Source organism: Chlamydotis macqueenii, chromosome 2 (assembly GCF_036417535.1).
Source record: "Chlamydotis macqueenii isolate bChlMac1 chromosome 2, bChlMac1.mat, whole genome shotgun sequence".
In the NCBI taxonomy this organism is placed as follows: Eukaryota; Metazoa; Chordata; class Aves; order Otidiformes; family Otididae; genus Chlamydotis; species Chlamydotis macqueenii.
In genome coordinates this window covers 12,663,206-12,683,887 of record NC_141557.1, presented here as the reverse complement: position 1 = coordinate 12,683,887, position 20,682 = coordinate 12,663,206, and the positions used below count along the sequence as shown (strand labels likewise).

The 20,682-nt window shown below is 37.9% G+C and overlaps 1 long non-coding RNA gene across 2 annotated transcripts in view; it reads right to left on the bottom strand.

The window, feature by feature from the left end:
- Positions 1 to 9,598: 9,598 nt before the first annotated feature.
- Positions 9,599 to 20,682, bottom strand: part of LOC147601585 (uncharacterized) — a 66,402-nt gene continuing 55,318 nt past the window's right edge. The window contains exons 3-5 of one of the 2 annotated variants that reach the window (XR_015257791.1): positions 15,264 to 15,382; positions 14,264 to 14,304; positions 9,599 to 9,940 (exon numbers count right to left, since the gene is read on the bottom strand). This is a non-coding gene — a long non-coding RNA (uncharacterized LOC147601585). Of the gene's footprint in view, positions 9,941 to 13,625; positions 14,305 to 15,263; positions 15,383 to 20,682 lie in introns of those variants that run through there. The other variant, XR_015257790.1, reaches the window with a different exon arrangement.

Genomic DNA, 20,682 nt, shown 5'->3' with positions numbered 1-20,682 from the left:
ATGAACTAATCTACCCATGTCAGTAAGTCCTTTCATCTACACCAAAAGACATTTCTCTGCATAAAATCAGGCAGAGAAGAAATTTATAAACTCTCCAATACTATGTGTTGTTGAAAATTCTCACTAGAGTGACATTAAATTGTTAGTTTATAAAACACTTGGTAAAGTTTGAGAACAGGATCCCTAATTTTCTCCAGTAATAGACAAAAAATGTTATGTAGTTAGAATTTGCTGACTTCCTGAATGATATATGTAATTTTTAAAAAATTCATGTCCAGTTACTATACATCTCAGTTCATCTCAGTGACTCATTCCAGTACTGTGCCTTGAACTAACAGGAGTTCAGAAACATTTAATGGAAAGTGTAGCCCCTTTTAACACTGGGAGGAAAGACTTTTCCTATATGATCAAATAAAATTCCTGATTTAATTGACTTGATTTTTGAGAGATGCAAAGTCACTGAAATTCCACTAACTCTGAAAAATTACTAGATTAATTGCAGTCAGTCACAAGAACAAAAATGCTCTGGTTTGATGCTTGCACAAGGAGGGTCATGTGTCTTATATGATTCAATAAAACACAAGTAGTATCAGCTGGTGTCCAGAAGCTAAGTTGTTCACATGTGATTGTAATTAAGAGCTAGGAGGGCAGTGAATTCACAAGTAGCTCCTCAGTTTCAGAAAATGCAGAATAAGATGAAAACTTTGATTAATAATCTGTGTCATTTACTGCATGGTTCCATTTCTTGGTCTCTGAAGACTATTTTATAATTGAGAGAGAGTCATCTGACAGCTACAATCTGCATCACAATGTTGTTTTCACACATGAGACAACACTGATTACTAGAATACATCAAACACATTGTTACAAGAATTAACATCATATAGCTCCGGAAATTCAACCCCTTTATACCACACTCACGCTCTTGACTTTACCTCATAGTCAGATCAAAGGAGGCACTTCCTCCATTCAAATTTTCATAACTTCTTCTATCATCTTTAAACATTATTTGTATTTGAAGTTGCATCTTCAACAATATGTGAGCATATTATATTGATATGAGCATTTGACACTCACTAGAAAAAAAAATCAGGAGCTTTTAAATCAATACCATTAGGCAGCTGACATGATGTAGACCTGGAAGCTGATTTCTCACTTTACATAGCTGATTGAGTAGATCATAAAATCATCATAGAATCATACAACAGATGAAAGTTTTCCCACCAAAGGACAGCTTCTTTCATCGATTTACCAAACCAGTACAGAATTGTAACACAAGTTATTTTGCAAATGGCACTAACTGGACTAAGCTGTAGTTAGGCAGGCATGGGGTAGCCCAATTAGAAACGCAAGTCTTTCTAAAAAAGCATTAGAACAGACTTCAGCCCAATAAGTGAAGGCTGTGGGAAAATGAAATAAGAGCCCCTAATAATGCTTAGCCTTGAGAGGTTTTACCAGTGCAGTTAATATATATCAGTATGTAACCAGAAGCAAGAAGCCACTCTCTGGAGTTACAGCAAAGGCCCCAAGTGAACTATGCTGAAAACAGATGCTTGATCAGAGGGGAAACAGATGCAGCACTCTTCTTCTTTTGCTGAAACAGGGATACAAACCCAAATGCAAACACTGCAGCTTCAAAGAAGCTATGTATCACTTACACTGGGAAATATAATGAACTTATTTCTGCAAGGGAGTGAAAATAATTCATTAAATAAAAATTTAAATGCCTAAACTATTGCAATTATCAAAAATAGATTCATTGAATGTAGTAAGCCCTTTTCATTCAGGTAGGCAAAGTTAAATATAGGCAAAAAGCTTCTGAGGGATGGGCTCCAACACTCTGAAAGCCCAGTCCCCAAACGTGTAACAGTCTGAGGCTATAGGACATATTCCAGTTTTCAGAAACACTGATCAATGAAGCATCAATTCTCAAAGTTTGTGGTTCAGGAAACTTCTGTTCTACTACAGAATCAAACTCATAGCTTTTATTGGTAAAATACAGTAGCTGGTTAATACATTATAATTTATTATACTTACAATTGCAGTTATAATTTGTATAGTTAATTCAAAGCCACATAATTCAACTGGGCAATCCCACCAGCAGCTAATGGTAGGAACCATGAGGTGAAATCTCTTATCCCGCATTGTGCAGAAAGAAAGCAGAGCAGTAGTCCTTTCTTTCCAAAACTATAGAAACTATAAAGTATAGAGAAGTGCACACAGAACTGTAATATTCCTGCTGATCAGGAAATATTGACAAATATTTCCTTTTGGTCATGCTACCAGCACACAAAAAAAAAGTGCTCTGTGACATCAGTAGGGCTATAAAACTTTGCTCATATTTTCTAACAGTTTGTGCTCTCTCTTCTTGGAACAAGCCCCAAGTATGTGATAAGAATTATCAAATCTTCTTAATCACACTGAGATACAGTTTCCTTCTTAGCACATCATATGCTTACCCACAAGGTCATTGTACACTGAGTGACATAAAACATGGCACACAAAGATGGATTACTCAGTTGCCATGTTTGCTGTCACAGTTCCCTGACATTGAAGGCAACCACATCAGTCTTTTAAGTAAATTTATAAAGGTCTATTTTAGAATAAATTTGGCTTTAGCCTCCTCTACTCCTTTAGAAAGGCCATCCTAAAACCTATTAGCTGCTCTTATATTTGAAGTAAACTCTGAGTTTGTGAGATCACCTATGGTTCTGGGGCAAGTCAGAACATGGAATTTGTGTCCAGAAGCAGACTGACACAATAAGTCAAAATACCACAGACATTAAGTGAGGAAAGAGGTTTCAGAAGTTTGTTTTGGAAATGTCAAAACAAAAAAAAAGGACTGTTACTGTTTATCAAAATAGACTATTGCAAAATTCTATAAGGCAAGATTGGAGCATTCCGCTAAAAAGGGGACGTTTCAAGCCAAAATGTGGCAAAAGAACAGGAAAATAGCACTGAACTCAATATTCCCCCATAGTAAATATCAGCATAAAGAAAAATCTAATTAAGATTTTATTTACTAAAGACTAAAAGACATCAGTACAGATTGCTAATCATCCTCACAAAGGTAAAGATACAGACAAGAACATGTAATCAATAAGGGCCGGACTCATTTGACAAGATGTGGATAACTACATTGCAGGTGCCTAGGAAGACCTTAAATTCCTGCTTTGTTATGACATTATATTTACTAAAGGCTTTCCAAACAACTCAGATGAACTGTGCCCTTCCAAGGGCTATTTCTCTCCAGTAACTATACAAGAAGCTGAGTGACTAGCTGAGCTGTAGACTTCTGCAGTTAAATAAAATGAACCCCATACTGATATCTCAATGGTGCAATTATTACATGTTATGAGTACGCATGCATAAATACTTCAAATTGTTGCATTATTTAAAGATGATTTAAATATTTAAATGGTAATATCATTACTATATACACATTATGATGTTTTCGCTTTGACTGTTATTGTACCTTGGTTGCTTCATATGCTGTTAAAAGATCCTTAACATTGAGATGATTGACTGCTGGAATTTAACCCCAAATAGTGAGATCTTCTGGCAGTATATATATAATTTAATTGTATCATGTTGCCAACATTATTATGTCATGCATCTGGAAACACACACACATGCTTATATGTCTGAATTTGATTAATCTTATTTAATTTCTCACTTGTAGAGAACACGGAACACATTTCAGGATTTGTGAGATCAGAGACCATGACTTTTGACAGCTGAGCACTGAAGTATCTCACTGCACTGGTTTATTGTTCCCCAGCCCAGCTGCATTCACTGTCTTTTTGTTGGCTTACCATTCTCCACTGGAGACTTAGGGAAACTGTGCCCATATCCCAGCTGTTTTGGGGAAAAGTATGGTTATTAAGTTAACGGCCACCTGAAGACGGAGCTGAAATGCTGGACTTTGCTACGAAGTGGCTGAAACAGAGGATTGCAGCCACACAATGAGGTCAAGCAGAAATATAGAACAAAGAGCTGTGGTTAAATAACATCTTAAACTTCTGCAGATAAGTAAACTAAAATCAATGCCTTAGCTGTTAGAGAGTTTTTATTTGGTAGCATGACTTTGATGCTTTGCACTTATACAAGGAGTACTGTACAAGTGACTGTGTATATTATTAAAAATCATGTGATTTTTAATACATAAATGTGTGAAATCCCCCCCAAAAAAGTAAAGATAACAGCAAAATAAAAACATTTTATGCTGCAATGGTTAAAATATGTTGAAAAAGTACTTAAAAACCACTCTGTACCCTGATGTCTCTGAAAAGGTAAACAAGACATTAAAAATGCAAATGAAGAAACAAGATGTTATTTATCTAAGTAGAACTTGTCTTGGAGGAGAAAAATAGACAGAGTGAAGGGACTAAGTTATAATTATACCTTTCTAACATCTGATCTTTTTATATGGATGTGCCATTTCACTGTTTCATGGGAAACTGTGCTGGGGCTGTATGTGTATTCATATGAAAGAAGAAGATGTTATTGAGAAAGGCTAAGGAATTGCCTTTTTGGTGAACTTCCCTCCTGAACACAGACACTGCCTTCAGAGATTTGTGCCTCCAAGCCCATGCTTGCTTATAAAACTTTCTGTAAACTGAGAAGACAACACCACCCCCTCAAAGCAAACAAACAAAAAAAACCCTCCTCAAAAATCCTGCGCTCAGCTGAAACCAGGAGAGTTATTTAATGCTGTATTATCACAATGATTAATTTTATTTTGAGACTTATAAAAGGACTAATTGCTCTAATAAAAATTAAAAGGCCTTTGCCTGCTGAAAGGATCATCTCACAAGCTGATATTTAGTGTTTTCACATGACTAATTTAATGGCAATAACCTTAAAAGGGCCTGAATTGTCAAGCTCTCTCTTCACTGCTGCAGCTTGGGCTAGAGCAGCTCCGCTGAGAATTGCTTCTTCCTGTGAAACCAAAAGATCTTGCCTGCCAGATTCAAGAAGGACAACTCATTTGAAAACTATGTCTAGCAGTTACAGCGTCAGTTTGAATGAAGAGATCCTCTTTCCTCCAGCTGTTTCACTGCTGTGCTCCCAATGTTTGTTTTGCGTTGCCATTCATACTGCTGTATAATTACTTAAAGTATAGGTGACCTCAATTAATGTTGATTTGTTATTTATTCTCCGGCTTGCCATCTGACCCAGTACCCAGTGAAGCCAGAACTCCATTGTGTTTCAGCGGCAGGAGCTGGATGTCAGTCCGCACGCTGCAATACAGACAGTGACTAAGCCCGAGCTCACACAAACAGCTGCACACTAATTCTTTCCAGTCTTCTCCTCTCTCGACAAGGGGTTTTCTTGTGCTAAACAGCAGCCCAAACTGAAGAATGAGTTCCTACCCCAGAGCTCTTCATGACAAAAGCACTCTGCACAGTTTCCTCCCATGTATATATATTAAAAAAAAAAAAAACCCCAAAAAAACCCCACCAAAAAACTGGACACCTCTACTTAAACTTTTCCCAGACAGTTTTTCTCTGGAGAGGGGCAATCTCTCTCATTTAGAAGGTGTTCAGCTTTACCAGCTCAGAAGTGTGTGAGTCATGCAAGAAACATCCAGGATCCTTGAGCGAAGGAACCTTGATCTCCCTATGCAGATTAGCACAACTAGGTCCTCACTGGGGCAATTCACATGTTTGCAGCAGCAGAGGAAAACAAGCGTATTCAGTCAGATGACGGGATTGCATCAGATTTCATCTGCTGTGCAAAGGTGTTTTATCCAAATAAGTAGAAGATCCCAAGATACAGAATACACCGAGGCCTGTCATCCCAGCCTTGTATTCTTACCTCTTTAAAATGCCTTATGGCTAATATCATATTTTATTCAGCATTACAACCTCTTCAATTTTTCATTTCAATCTCAGAGCTGACATCTTGACTGAGGTTCATCTTACTGGCTAACATACGATAGTAAAATCCATTCTGGGGACAACTGACACTGCTTTGGGGATTGCACATGACAGCAAATTGTGTCACTACCGGTCCTAAAAAGTTCCCAGTCTGAATCTACGACTTCAACCCCTGATAATTCTAGCTGGTAAATGTGCTGATGAAGCTGTGGCTGAGATCACAGTGCTCCTAAGGCAGACCTTGCCTGTGTCTGCCCTCCCAGTCCCTGAGCCAGCCTGCACCAGGCTGCATGGACCCAGCCATGCCAATTTGTGCTGGGACACGGTGGGAGAGGGTTTGTCACACCAGGCTGCAGCTTGGCAATGCACAGGTAATGCCTCTGTGAGCCTGGGACCCAGCGAGCTGCAACCATCAGGTACAAGTCCCACATCTTCTTTGAAGTCCCTTTTTTATGTGTCAGGTGCAGGCCAGGCAGCAGAAAGCGACAATTCGGTATTTCACCACAGTTTTCAAAGATGAGGGCCCAGCCCTGTGGTGGAGAAGGGAAGGGGTGAGGTGAGGAGGTATCCAAATCCGTGACTTCAGGTGCAACATTTTATAAGTGAGATGTGACAGGGATGTTGAGGGTTAACTATACCCTGTCTTCCAGCTTCCTTCTGCAGCTGGCAGAAGAGAGGGCTGAGACCTGACTCATTTCAGCCCTCTTACTGTGGTACTGCCTTCTTGCGGCTGCTCTCGTCATGAGGGCTGCTCTTCATGGGTTTTTAATAAAAAGCATAGCATGGTGTTAGCAAGCCCTGATATGAGTTGCACATTTAGCTAGTGCATTTTCAGAGCTTTTAACAAAAGACAAACCTTTGTTTTCTTCGTACTTTCTTCTGCTAAGCTTTTAATACAAATACAAATATATTTTATTCTTTGACTGCTGTGATTAGGAAAGTCCATTTTCAGTATTTCTATCATTTATCAGGCTATCTTACGAAATGCAACAAAGAAAAGAGACCTGAACATTGCTTTACAGGCCAGCAAATTACCGCCACTTCTGACCATTCAGTAATTAGGTCAGCCAAGAATCCCCACACTGGTACTCATGAGATTTAAAGAATAATTCGAAGCCTTTTGGGATTTCTTTCTGCTTTCTCAGCATTGAGCTTCACAGCACTCACTCGCCTGAAATTTCCAGCCACTAAAGCTAGATAAATTTTACTATTTATTATTTACCAAAGCTTAGCCTAATGTAATCCTTTGCATATAGGTGATTTTAAATCAGCCATCAGCTATTGCAATAAAACAGCTTTGGGAAAAGTGGCTCAGCTGCAACAAAGGAGGTTCAACACTTCATAGCGGTGCAGGAGTTGAAAGTGGAACGTGAGCTAAATCAAACTACAGTCCTATTCCTCTCTTCTTCCTTCTTACAGAGAACAGAAAAGGAAGAAGCAAGGCAGGCAGCCAGCCTCTTCAGATATTAAGACTTCTAGGACACTTCCGTGGACACACCAGAGTAAGTTATAGTCACATCAGGCTGGCTGCAGTTGCCAAGCAGGCTGTAGTAGCTACCCAGATATCTTTCTCCTGGCAAGAACAGTGCAATGTGCACTGTGCAGGTCTACTCTGATACTTTGAGTCTCTTCATCCCCACAGACACCACAGCAACTCAGAAAAAACTCAAAGAATTACTAACTTGTGAAAGCTAAAGGGGTGAAACTGCTCTTGCGTGTTTTCCACCAAGCAATCTCTGCAAGTGACATTTCCTGGTTTGCTGACTTGGGTCTCGGTCGTATCACGCAGAGGCATGTGCCAATATACTGCACGTGAGAACACAAGCTCGAGGAAATGGGGTGAAAATGCAGAGTTCACTAATGAACTATAAGCATATATTTCTACAGCATCACTCTTTCTGTAGAGAGAGCAAAGATAAAACATGAACGAGGATTTCTGTTCCTAGAAGCAGAAAATTACTAAGCCTTCCCTCACTTTAGTGGTTTAAGTGTAGTGAATAGTAACTGCTGTATCTCCACAGAGCAACTCCAAGAGGAGGCAGATCCCTGCCCTTCTAGAAAGACATACCACACTTTGGAGAAAGGCCCTGGGTAATGCTCGCTAGAAGAGGAATCCCTGGAAGATTCCTTGGGAGACAGTTTGTGGTTAACGTCCTCTCCCAGCAACAGAGCTGGGCTACAGAGTATCTCCATCATATTTTGGGAAACCAGGAGGAATGAAGTGTCTGAGCCTACCTTCCCTTAGCTCTCAAGCAGAGATAATAACAGATCTTCAGCCTTCTGCCCATGGTGACAGAGAAAATAATCTGATGCTATATCAGTAAAACCATACCAGCTTACTCATATAAAAGAAGCTGAATGAAAAAAAAATCATTACCTCTATTGCCAAGGCTGGCTAACACATGTAAATTTTACACATCCCCTGGTAGGCCTCAACATCCTTGCTCAGCAGTTCCTGTCTGATTTGAATGGAGAGCAGCTGCTGGGGAGGGTGGTTTTTCTTCTGGCTGGTAGGGGATCTCAGATGTTCCCAGTGCTGAATTTCCAAGCTGACATGAGTTCTTCACACAGTGAACAGTCTGATGATAGCTTCATGGATGTTTAGTGAAGCTTTATTCTAAAATCACTTACATTTTCTTGATTTACCCAGGTGGGTTTTAACCTACATGCTTTTACTAGCACTGAAAGACTGAATACTCTTGTGATCCTACCTCTCTTTCCAATCTATTGCACTCTCTAAATATAACTTCCCTCATATTACCCATGTGTGTAACATTTATGCAGCCTCAATGAACCATGTAGGCTGACACCTTATTTTTCACAATACTTAGTCAAGTCACAGAAAATAAACTTGTCTTTCTCTTTCAAAGCCCACGTGCTATATGTATAGCATCAGACACTGTGCTTGGATCATCTTAAAAATAGGTTATTTTAATTTGAGATCCAAAGATATGAACAATTTTAAATGCCATTAATCAGACTGTGGTGGAAATCAGGTCTGGTTTGTGGCTTGCATAGATGAGATTAAAAAAAAAAATTGTTTGCCATAATTGCAATAGTTTAGGCATTTAAAATTATACTCTTTGAACAATCTAAAATGTTGAGACTGATATTTTATGGCTATCAGAAGCTCAGGGTCATATGCAATTCACACATTTAACCCAAGTGCAGTTTCTGGTGAGACTGCTATTATTTCAACGAATAGATCCGGTGTAATGAGGAATATGTTCTGGATTCTTTTTCTGTCATTCAGATAAATTGTTTGAAGAAGAAGAAGAAGAAGAACTTAAAAAATAACAACAGTAATTACTTTAAATAATTCTGTGAACGATAACCATTTAATCTGATTTCTAAAAGCAAGTAAATATCATTATCCTTTTTTTATACAGGTGAAATCTGAGGCCTACAGGTGAAGCTACATGATCAGAGTAAAAGCAGAGTCAGAACTGCGATTTTAAGCTTGTTGAACTATTATCTCATACTTTGTAAAGACCTGATGACTTTGCCATGCTGGATTTTCATTAAAATGTGCATTTAAATAACAACTTGAATATGCCAATAAAAAATGCTAAATGTTGTTCACATCGTCTTTCAATTAATATTTACATTTTGCCTACAGTAGCATAGAATAATGACATTCAAATTAAGTTATTGCTATGTAGTTTGTTTGTTTATGGCACACCATGTGTTACCGTGGAAACAACCATACTGCATATCTATGGCAACAGTCACAGTGGTGTAAACTGAGATACCAACAGGAGGAAGTTAGAAAGCTGAAGTTACTAATTCTAAGAAAAGCTTGTAAAAATTAAATATTTCCTGTAATGAAAATCTGTTTTCTGTCACTGAGTAATTTTCATAAATCCTTGTTTCAATCTCAGATCTGACAGAGGATCTGAGATGAAGCTTTGCTGATGTTGAGAAGGTGGTCTGCGTGGGGTGAACATCTTCTCTTACCTCAGGGACTGTATTTGATTCAAGTCACTGACCACAGTTTGTGCACATCAGCCCATTAAAAAATCCTACTGCAGCAAAGGGTTGTATTTTTCCAACATTATCTAAAAAATATACAAAATTACTGGGGTTTTTTTCCAAATTTTACTCACTCACCAAAATTGTTTATGCCATTAAAAAAAACCTCCAAAAACAAAACCCAAAAAAACCAACAATAAAACACCTTTGCCACTGTAGAAGATATCCTCCTACATTAAATATCCTCCAAATACATTCAAACTCACTGTCTGGAGATCCTGATGTCTCTCCATTAATGACAGGGAGTCACAAGTTTGTAGGCTTTGGTAAACTCAATTTCACAATAGTTAAATTGTTAAAACAGCCTTTACAAATATCATACTCCAACCATTCAAAAGAAGTAAACTATCTGAACACAAATGATGTGTGCATTTCATTTTAAATTAAAAACCAGAACATTTCCTCTTAAAACTACTTCAGGAATTGTCAGAGTTCAAGGATTCAAGGCCTTTTTTTTTTCTTTGAATGTTGAATCCTTATCACAAGGTCTTAGTGGAAAACTGATCACAGAAAGAAGTTATACAGGTCAAAACTTTGTGTGTGTAAATAAGTATACCTATATACTCTTATAAATATTGAAAATATATTTGGTTACAACTGACAAAAATAAATGTATTAGAAGAAGTAATGCATTTTGTGTTCACCACTCTGTCAGAGATCAGTATGAGTTCTGGGGCCAAATTACTCAAAATTTGTATCATTTCCTGCTGCATTGGCTCTGATCCAAGAGGAGAAAATGGCCTACATGAACTTTGGTCCAGCAAGGATATGATCCTATGTTTTCAGATTTCCTGCCTAAATCCTTTTTCTTCAACAAGCATTCAGTTTCCCAGCCTTAATCGTAGCAGTTGTGAATCTGGAGACAATTTACAGAAGAAAAGATAGTAGGTGCAAAATCCCTGGCTCTGAATTTACCTCTGCTAAATGCAGAATTCCTCCAGTGGAGCAGACAGTTTTTAACAGGAAAACTCCAAGGAACTGCTTTATATATTTATGTAGCCCCATAAACTTTATGGACTCTTGCCCGTTCATACCAAGTGAGATTGTGTCTCAGTGCACATTCAGCCCATCTACACCTGGTGTGAGAACAAACTCAGATTTTAACTGGGTGGAGCACATGTGGCCTTCCATAAAACAATTACTCAGATGTCTTACACAGCAGTTGCATAATTCCTTTTCTATGCCATAAACTAGGTGACGTGCAAGAGAAAGCAAAATTTTGCTTAACTTAAACATTGTGGGCAAAAGGAAGTACAGTACAACACAATTTTCTGTTCCACTATGCTATTATAGCACTGTAAATTCACTGAATTCAGAATCATCATGCTGGCAGAAACCTAGGGAAGCAAAGTAAACAGTCATGTCCAGATGTTAATGTTTCTGTTAATAATTTTGCAAAATGTATTGCAAAATCTGAAATCCTAAGAAAGACCATCTTTTTTTTTCCACCAAAGCTAGGATTCCCAAAAAAACCCAGTGGCAAAATGTTTGAATCAAAATAGTTTAGGTTCCAATCAAAAATATATTGTCTTTCAATTTAGCAATGAAATACAGAAATTTTCAATGAAATATAGAAATTTTCTTTTTATTATTTTAATTTTTTTTTAACTGAAAAGATAATAGTAGCAGTGCTACCCTCTGAACAATTTGGATTAGCTCTTTAATTAGCACTAAAATGTATTTTTACAGCATTGAAGCACTGCTATCAGAATAGCAATATAAACTACTGGAACCTATGGGAAGCTTCCTACTAACACATTGGAGCTGTGTATTACATTCAATTTTTCACAGTATCTTCCTTAACCATGTGAAAGAACATATCAGTTAAGGTCAAAGGTGATATTATATTGGAGATATTTTCAAAATTCCAGAAGGAAACTAGAAAAAAAAAATATTCCAAAACACTTTTTCTAATAAGAGGCATATATCCAGAGGATAGCAAGGCCAGAATAACTTGGGATTGTTAATAAATCATAAAAGACAATTTAAGGTGCCAGCTGTAAAATCTCACTGTTTTCTGAACTGCATTATGAGAGACTGTCCTCTTCAACATAAATTTGGGTCCATGAAAATTGGATGATTTCATCATATGTATATTTGGTTTGATTGCTACATGAGTGGTTGGAAGGCCCCAGAGAAAGCACATCTTGTCTTCATTTCTGGGTATTACACTAAATCTGGCTCACCATCTATATCACAGCTCCTTGACTCATACCGAGTGTCACATCTAATCAAACTGCTCATGAAGCAATGCTGCTTTCTTACTCTATAAATATTTGGTGAATAGTTTGGACAAGTGATACTCAGATGATGATTTGTTTGCAAACTAATCATTCCAGCTATTCATCACTTGGTCTTTGTTATTCACAGTTGGTCATCCAGGTCACAGAGTGTTAAAGATATCTGAAAAATTGTGATAATAGTTTTTGGAGGAAGAGGACAATATTGAGAGAGAGATATATATTTTATTACCTGCTTCATGGGATAATCAGAACAACATTTTTTTTTTCTGAAAAAAAAAAATTCCATCTTTAAACTTTTCTGGCCTCTGAATAGACAAAATATTTAAGTGTAAAATAAAAGTGGAATGTGATAGGCATTTTATTCATTTAATCACTGGAGAAAAATCTACTAATAGATCTTGAGGGAGAAGATTTTTGTATCACTGCAGAAACCATCAGGATTGTACTTTTAATCATACTACAGGAAAATCATAATTGAAGTGCTAAAAATAAAAGGAGAAAAAAAAAACAGACAAAGCAGCCAAGGCATTTTAATGAAAAATCACTTATTAGTATGCGTGTTTGTAGGTAAAAAAGAGGGAGAGGGAATGTTTCTGATAATTTCAAATACTAAATACCAGAATACACCATTTTATAGTACTTAGTCAGATCTGTGATTTTAAAGATAATTCAGTTTTCACTGGCCTATACCTGCTTTCATCTATGCATTCATGTTGTAAGTGATCAAATAACTGCAGTTTAATGAGTTACCATTCATTAGCTGAGGCCAGTTAAGTGAGCAGTGTACGCTGCTGTCCACTGCAGCTCCCAAGTGAAATACGTTAGCTTGAAGCACTATTTTAGTCATTGATTGCAAACGGTTTGGAGCACTTAACACAAGCAGCTGACATGCTTTAGCTTCTAAATAGTAACTCTTTGAGCCACCATAGCCTGATCACTTGTAACTATTATAAATAATCATGCATACAGAAGCTAGAAGAAAATTATTCTTTCCTGCATTCATTTGTCATTAACAGTTAAATGGGGCTGGACTAGAAGACTATTTTTCGAAGGTGTATCTAAACAATCAATACAAGAGATAAGAAATTTAAAAATTAGTATTTCTTACACTCCTCAAGTCCTAGAAATAGTAAACATAATTTCTATTTTTTCTATACAAAAATACCTTTTTCAGTTTATTCTGAAATAGATATTTTCAAAAATACTCTTTCACTTCCTGTTTGGTGACATGGACTCCTTGCTGTGGTCTTCATCGTGTATATCAACCCTGAAAATGCTTTTCTATCCTTTTTGAATGCAAATATGATACACTGGGAAATCACAAATAGATATTGTAGATGGGGATAAGTAATATTTATAGTACGGCTTTCTAGGAATTGATTGTAAGATTTGATTCTTTACCAGTTTTTTTCCTTCTGTTGTCATTTATTTCCATGAAAGAGAAAGAAAAGATTACACTCCAGGTGAGGAAGCTCAAAATCCTGGGTTTATTTTGTTGTGAAGAACTGCAAATTCTTCTGGACAAAAGACAAAGCTGAGAGGAGCGGACAGGCTAACTTACAGCTATATTGAACATCGTGCCATCAAACAGTAAGTTCATGCAGACTTATATTTCTGTTGGGTTCTGCTGTGAGCCTGAGTAACTAAAGATAGTAGTTACCTCCTGAATTTAGCCAAAGATGGCATCCGCCTTGAAGGCCTTTAATAATTCTGCATAACAACATAACCCCAAAAACCTACAAATCTAGCTGCTATTAATGTGTCGTTACACAAACTACTTCATTCTTCTGTGTTCTTGCAGGTTAGAGGGAGATTTAAAATAGAAAAAGTTAGGCAAGCAGGTTAAAAGTTCCTAGCAATCAAGAACTCTATGGAAGTCATGGGAATTTTCCATTTACTGAATAAAAATAATAATAATCAAAACTACCTCATGCTTTTTACAAAGTCGCATGTAAGAATCCCAAACAGTCTTAGCACTGTAATATAGATAGACATGTATATTGTCAGGATAAGCAGTAATACAAAATGAAGATAGATGACAGCTACCCCATAGAAGCAAATTACCAGGAAATAACATAGTCTGGAAATTAAGTTTCAAACTATCACCTCATTCAAGCTCAGGAACAACCTTCCATTAGGAGAAGTGGCTACAGAAAAGAAAAAAAAAAAAAAAAAAGCAGTTACAGGGAAATCTGACAAATTTACAGAAGTGATTTTATGATGTGAGAGTATGGCAAGGACTTGTTTATTAGGAAGATCCTTCTATAGTAAGTATTTTAAATCTCCTTAGGGGACACATGGGGAGAAAGTGAGGGAAATAATAATTAATGAAGGTAAAAAGTTAAGCCATCAATATCAAGCCTAATTTATTGTAAAGAAAATGAAAAACATTTGTTGCAAAACCTTTGGCTTTATCTAAACCAGCAAGAGTCTGCTAGAACAGGTACTAGCCTATTTATCCCAGAAAACCATTCAGATGGAAGTCAGTCTAAAATGCCAACAGCTAATCCACTGGAAAGTTTCAGTACATAATTTCTCATCTCACACTGCAATTTGACACTAGACGCTTCAGTTTGGGTGGGTTTTTTTTTTTTGTTTTAACTTTTGTTTTTTAATTACAAAAAAAACAAGAATCCCATGTGTTCAGAGGCTTTGAGCTCAAAGCAAATACTTAATATTGCGAGATTTACAATAAAATAATTAAACTTGCTAACATTGAAATTTACTTCCATTTACAACCTGTCTTGATTTTTTTCCCTTGAAAGCTAATGCAATTTCAAAATACAACATTAACCTCTACAGTCCTTTCTGTTCCTTTGTTTTTGTTTGCTCTCTGAATCCCTTCCAGTTATTTGCTAATTCATTCACCTTTGGTGAGAAATCTTTTGCAAGCTTTTAGAAAGAATCGTAAGAAACAAGCAACCATGTGGTAAGCTTTGAAAAACACATGCCACGTGTGGAGAGAACACTTTGTAGGACATGTACAGGAAACAATGCACTATTGTCTTTGATATACATTAATATATTAGAGGTTAATTATACAGAAAATACCATCAACACCTGTGAACTGTTGCTATGTTCATTAAGATAGAATTAAAGTGTATACCCGTTGTGTAGAATAGCTGGTTTATGGGAAGGTGGAGTTTTCTGCATCGTCAGAATCAGCACAGTATGATCTGTAATTCAGTTTCCCATTTAGACAATGAGAATATTAGCTCTTACTTCCTGTAAAAAAAATCAGAAATCTCCAAATTAGAAACTATGATACTGATTCTAGTTTAGAAATTTTTAAAGATTTAAACAGAAATTCCCAGAGGTGTGGACTCTCTACATTGAAGGCTTTTAAGAACAGATTAGAATAACATCTGTGAGGAACAACTTCACATAGCTTATCCTGCCTACAGGGAGAACACTGAACTAGATAATTTCCTGAGAGCTTTTCTAGTCCTGCGATTTTAGGAGTCTGTTGGCAGGTGGTTAGAGCCCTTCTTCAGGCTGCAGTCTAGCTTCCAATCACCACTTCAATACCAGGGTAGGAATTTTAGGAAGTGAGAGACACCACCGTCACTCCTTCCCCAATGCCCAGTGGTCATAACACTGACACAAGACATATCTCAGGTTCCCACTGAGAACCAGAGGGGACTTTAACTCATGCCTCAGTATTAGCACATAACAAAACATTGCTCATCCTTCCACTCTCACTTTGATCAAAAATTCATCAAGGGTACGAGAAAGGCAATAAAATCTCAAAAAAAAAAAAAAGAAAAAAATTCAGATATCTTGGAGGAAATAAAAAGACAAATGTGCTCATGACTCTTAATGTCAGTGTTTGGGGAACAGAAAAATAAAAGCGAGAGTGGTACACATGGTATGAGGATGCACAATAGTCTTTTTCACTATATTTTACCATTGTTGTGTGTATTAGGCAACAACAACAACAACAAGAAAGAAAAGCAAAAAAGAAATGGTAAGAAAAGAAATAACACAAAGCCTAGAAACTGCCCGGGTTCCCTTAGAGAACAGAACAAGTAATAACTATGGCAGCTTTGACATTTCAGAAAAGTTTCCATTGTGGTTTTACACTAGAACCAGATCTAATTAGTTTCTGATGATCTTATTCTCATTTTAGAAGGAAATAAAACCTGATGTAAGTTTTAAGGAACATATAAAATATGCAGAAAATAAGAAGGGAAAATTGTGGATTTTTTCTTAACGTGGTAAGAATGATAGCAACATGTGACACCCTTTGCTATCTTAACACTTTGGGCAGGATAAGCTGTACCCTCCTCTTCTGCACAGGAAAAATATCAGACACAGTACGAGACACACGGTACAGGACATATGAAGCATCAAATTCCACCTACTTTCAGGCAGCTGTCCCCAGCTGCTGAGTTAACTAACAGCAGCAGCGGTGAGAGTCAGGCACCTCCAGAACGTGATACTGGAAACCTGAAGTCTTCTTTCCACTGACTTTTGATAGGGATTGTAGGACTGTCTTCCTAATGGGAGTACCTCACCTCTGCAGGGTGAATCTCAGCTGGGAGATTCAGAAAGGCTCATATGAATGAAGCCTGCAACTCAGTAGCTGTAGTCTGGCATATTTTAATAGACAAGTTTTCAAATTTATTAATGAATGTAGTAACATAGACTTCCCTTATTTACTCTGGGATTTCCCACAACTGCTTGAAGAGTAGTTACGAAGACAAGAGAGCAAAACTCTTCTCAGCTGTAATAGACAACATAGTAAGGGGCACCAGCTACAAACTGTGGCTTGGAAGGTTTCAGTTGATGAAAGAGATAAATATTTTCACTGGAAGAATGAAGAAATGCTAAAAACGGGAGCCCAGGGAGGCTGTGGAATCTCCATCCCAGGATATTTTAAAGATTTAGGGTAGACAAAGCCATGCCTGACTTGAACTAATGCTGATGACAGGCCTGCCTCAAGCAAAAGATTGGAGTGAATGTCCTTCAGAGATCCCCTCCCACCCATGTTTCTATTCTGTGATTTCTGCAGTTATATGGGGGTTTCTTCCTGCAGTATCACAGCAGATGCTAAGCAAATCGACATGTAAATTGGGTCATCACATTCAGAAAAATGCAATAAATATTCCTGCTATTAGTGAAATGCTTCAACGGATGTGTGTTTTACATTGTTTTATAAATGTATAAATAGACCTCCATCAAAACCAATTTTTGTTGGTGTAAGAGTATAGCTTCTCCTCCTTTGACAGTCCATCCAGAGTGATGGCTACAGCAGCGCTGCTGTGCTCGGGTGCCTAGTGGCACAAAGGCAATTCGCAGCCAAGAGGGCAAAGTAATAGATCATTCAGCACTTATAATATGCATATGTCTTAAGTTTCAGTCTGAAGTGAAGACCCAATACGTAGTCCTGCAACTAGTTATGTGCAAATAGTCCCTGTGTAGCATCTAAATCAACATTCCATTGTTTTGACCTTCTGTTCAAGTGTTTTGCATTGGAAAAACAGACTTCTTTGAATTGTAAGAATGTCAGTCCAGTATGAAGCCAGTTAGCGGAATTAAATGAGACAATCTTACCTGGTAAAATCTTCACTTTTCTTATGTGGAGTCACCAAACATGAATCATGTATGTTATTTGAGCAAAGCATACAACCAAAGGTTATTTTATAGCAGGGGTAAAAAAAAACAAAAATAAAAGAGGAGGAAGGGATGCTTTTCTTTCCAGTGATGCATTTTACTATCAGTTCTACTATAAAGGGAATACATCAGTTCCTGGTATCCAGGAAAAAAACCAAAACTTGACTGAATTAAACTTTTTTTTTTCAGTAAATTAAAGATCCTCTTCAAGTTAGTGGTTTGAAGAGCTGGTAGGACTCACTACTTGACTTCCAAAGAAACAGCAGCACTTGTAGGGGTGAAAAGTCAGTCCCTCTGGGCTCTGACTTACTGAGAGAAAAGTTATTCCATAACAGCCTGTCAACCTTCAGCCAAAACCACCACTGGCATTTTTCCCTCCTGACCTTCTTTAGAAGATCCCTTGGTCTAGGACTTGGAGAGGACTTCTAAGGCCTCTCACAGGTCCTGCCCTGAGGCATGACTAACCCACACCCTGCTAGCTCTCTGCTACTGAGTGACTCTCACTTCTCAGAGTTTGGGTGCAAACAAATGAGGCAAGGATTTCGTGAAACTTGGCTTGAAAGCCCCAGCAGAATTCCAGGCCCTGTTTCTGTAACCCGCACGAGAAGCCTCCCAGGGCTTCATGCTTATCAAAACCCGAGGCGTCTGAAAGATGTGTCTGGGCTCTACTTCAGAGTGCACCCTCATAGTCATTGCGCTCTCAGAATTTCACATGAAGTACTATTGTAGTTTTTGAGTGATAAAAGAAACACTTTTCCAAAGAAAATGGCAAGTTTTTTCAGTTGAAGGCAATTTTTGATTAAAGACTGATTTTTTACAAGCCAAAACAATTAATTTGATTAATGGTCACATTTTCCCTTGAAAATAATCTCAGAAAAAAAAATTTTCCTTGTGCTTAATTTTGGGAACTCAGTGTCTAAACACCCCCCCCAGCTTTTACCATGCATGGCTGTGAAGTACAGTTCAAATACTTCACTTATTGCTGTCTTCCTGGCATTTTTGGAGGGGAATAGCTGCTTTCTGACACCAGTAACGGATTCATAATCTATTCATTTGCACTGAGGTGTCTAATTTTAGGCAGCCAAACTTCTTGTCTCAAGTTCTTTGTGCCTCAGATGATCTACCTCTAAAATGGATATAATATTCTTTGTTTATCTCCGAGGGCTGGCAGGAAGATTACTCAGTTTACATCTGCAAAGTACTTTACTACATAAAATGTCCACATTTAAATGCAATGCTTTATTACAACACAGGAGTAAATGCTACTGTCATTTACCCCAGTGTCAAATGGGACTAATGCCATTGCAAACAAAGGAATTGCAATTGGGAAAAGACAGTGTGGGAACCAAATATGCAGTCCTTCGTGGGCACAGAAGTGAAGCTCAGCAAAAGAAAAAAACAAACATTTCCAGCCCAGTTTTGCTCCACAAGTTTCCATTCCTCTTTCCAGTAAAGCCACAAGAGGTGTCCGCTCGCAGCAGCAGCTATTCAGCAAGGGAGGAGCGGGAGCAGGATTATTAGAGCACGGCTGTGCAAAGAGCAGCAGTGGAACCGGTGCACGCTGACGGCGCCCGCGGCAGCCGCTGAGACGCAGAGGGGTGCGGGCTGCTGGGGATTTTCACTGCCAGGGATCCGGCAGCGATTACGCCAAATGCTGTGAGCTGTTGACAGTTGAAGATGAGCAGCTTAGGCAGAAGGAGAAATCCTTTGGACTTACAGTAAGTCCTGTGACACTGTATCATTTGACTCAATTAGCTCAAATGACTGGGATATAATTGAACAAACTATAACATGAGTTGTGACTCATGCTGTGCCTCAAACTGCCCATGTCAGCGTGGCAAATTAATTCATAGTCTCTTAAGTGAAAGTTAATAGCCAACGGCAATGCTTGGCATATCAGAGGGATATTTCATACAAAGGCAAAGTTAGAGCTGAGGAAGGGTTTTATAAAACTCTTGATCTGTCCACAGATTTCAAAACCAAAAGTGAAGGAGGGTTAGAAACAAGAGACCAGTGAAGAAATATGGTAGGTCAACCGAAACAACAGACACAGAAGTTATTTCTGGCATCATATCTGGTAACTGTGTTTGAACGTTGATGATTAACGTATTAGTTATGTGTGTGTGTGATGCAAGAGGCATGGTAAGTGGTTTGCTTGCATATTCAGCTCTCCAGCCCGTTCACTTTGTCCAGACAAAATCCCCAACATAAAAGGCTTATCTCGCAAATTAGCCAGCACAGTCATCCCAGGATTTTATTTATTTTAAGCTGTGGGCCCCAGCATGACAGACACACCCATTTAAAAAAAAAAAAATGACTGCCCTTTGCAATAGGGTTTTCTAATTGTTTCTTTTTTTCCCCTTAACATTTTTTTTCCCCCAAAAGTTTCCCCCTCCACCCCAAAAGTGGTAAAAAAAAATTTTGCTGGATTCAATATACTGCCAAGCTGACAATAGGGAAAGCCCAAATCTATCTCTGTTGGATATCAGCTAATGTCGTAGCAGGACTCAGGTCTGCTACATGGATGCACAGTGGTTGTGGTGTAGGGGGAATTGTGAAGTGAAAGAAGGGTTGGCAAGAAGCTAAAGAGAAAAGGGAGCTAGGAACACTGTGAAATAGTTTTGGGGAAGTGAAAACATGAAGTGGTAAGCAGTAGAAAAAAAAAATGGAAGGTGAAAGGGAAAAACAGAAAACTAAAGAAAAAAAATACAAGAACATTTCTGAAGGATGAATGATCTAAAGAGATTCTTGCAGGATATAGCTCTGGACCTAACCTTATGAAAATGCCTGTCTAGATTCATGGTGGGGTGGGTGGCAGGGATGAGATATCTGACATGTTTGTAAAACAGTTGAGGCCCTGCAGGATGTGCTGATTCTTTAAGAGCTTTGCCTTTCTCAGAACTGCTTAA